Genomic DNA, 1678 nt, shown 5'->3' on the forward strand with positions numbered 1-1678 from the left:
AATAACCTTTATTACTCCTCCTAAATGAAATTTTTAACAAAGTCCCTTAATAAATGGGTCAAAATCTTATCATTTAAAGATAATTCTAAGTATAGACCTATCAGGACTTCCATATCACATAGTCTAAGTAGCAACTTTGAAATCCAGTGCAGTTTTTTGCCTAGTTGATCTATCTGTTTTTGACAATAGAGTGTTGAGGTCTCCCATTATAATTGTGTTATTGATTATTTGATTTTTCATGTGTATTAATATTTGTCTCATGCAGTTAGGTGCTCCCATATTTGTTGCATAGATATCTATGGTTACTGTTTCTTCTTGTTGAAGTTTCTACTTGTTAAGTGTGTCATGACCTTCTTTATCTCTTTTGGTCATTTTTGTTTTGAAGTTCACATTATCTGCAAACAGAATAGCTGGCCCTGGCTTTTTCTGGGTCCCTGTCGCATGAAGTATTGTTGTCCATCCTTTGACTTTCAGTCTATGAATTTCCTTTGAGTTAAATATGTTTTTTGTATGCAGTATATTGTTAGATTTTGTTTCTTAATTCACTCTTCAGTCTGCTTCTTTTGATTGGTGAATTGAGAACATTTACAACGATGGCTATAACTGATATTTATTGCCTTATCTTTGTCATGTTATCTTTCTATTTCAAGTTGTCATGGCAGGGTATTAGGAAAAGTTTTCAATTTGCAATAATCTTGCCTCATATAAACCTAATTAGCTATGATACTTCCATTGTGCAAAGCTTCCATCATGATATATTTTTAAAAGTGGAAAGTTTCCTTAATTCTAAGGACTTATTCCTCCTACCTCAAGAGAAAATGTTTTGATACCTAAATTCAAATAAATTAGCTCACTTTCCATCCTTTTACATAGAATCATGGACTTTTTCTTCACAGACAAGTTTAAGGAGTGTTACAGTCCTCTTTCCTCTCTCCCATCCAAGGCCCTGCTACTGAAAGTGTAGTCCCTGGATCAGCAACATCAAAGCCATATCACACCTTGTTCGATAGGTAAATTCTCCAGCCCTGGTTACAAAACCAAGTGAAAATTTCTTAATTTGCTTGTTAAAAAATTCTTGAGTAGTCACATGAGAAGTTGAGGAGCATTTCTCTAAGGAACATTAATTTATTATCAGATTAATTGGAAAATACAGTGCCAGGTTGACTCCGTCCTACCCACCCACTTCCATTCGAAGACAGTGATGCATCAGGTTTTTCCTGCAGAATGGAAAGGATTGGTGTTTTCATATTGAAACCACAAAGGATTCCTAATAGGTACTGACACTCTTTCTTTCCTCAAATAAAAGTAGAGCGCATACCTTCAAAATACTAGTTTCAAGGCATTGCAAAATGTTTTGTTACCCCTGTAACCTATGTGATTCTGTATGGTTGTCTTTTATACCACTTATTTGTTGTTTAAAATTGCAGTCTGAGATTTAAATGCATTGAATAAGTACCATAAATAGTGAACCAGAGCATGAGGAAAGGAGAATTGGAAAGACTTAAAAAGAAATATCAGGGAGGTGGAGAAAATTGGAGAATCCCAGCAGAATAAGGCCTGCATTAACCTAGAGTCTCAGGTGTTTTACTTGTCTTAGGATACTCCTCAGACAACCCACTCCTCACACTTGCTTCTAGCAAGGTCTCCAGGCTCAGAGTGATAGGGCCAAGCACAAGCA

At 35.6% G+C, this 1678-nt stretch overlaps 1 non-coding gene across 1 annotated transcript; it reads right to left on the bottom strand.

Moving 5' to 3' along the window:
* Positions 1–600: 600 nt before the first annotated feature.
* LOC111757128 (U4 spliceosomal RNA) lies at positions 601–744 on the bottom strand. Its single transcript, XR_002791507.1, has one exon. It is a non-coding gene; the product is annotated as a U4 spliceosomal RNA (small nuclear RNA).
* Positions 745–1678: the final 934 nt, after the last annotated feature.

The sequence above is a fragment of the Cavia porcellus genome, unplaced genomic scaffold (assembly GCF_034190915.1).
Source record: "Cavia porcellus strain 051 isolate PalLab524CR breed Dunkin Hartley unplaced genomic scaffold, mCavPor4.1 scaffold_1, whole genome shotgun sequence".
Taxonomy (NCBI): domain Eukaryota; kingdom Metazoa; phylum Chordata; class Mammalia; order Rodentia; family Caviidae; genus Cavia; species Cavia porcellus.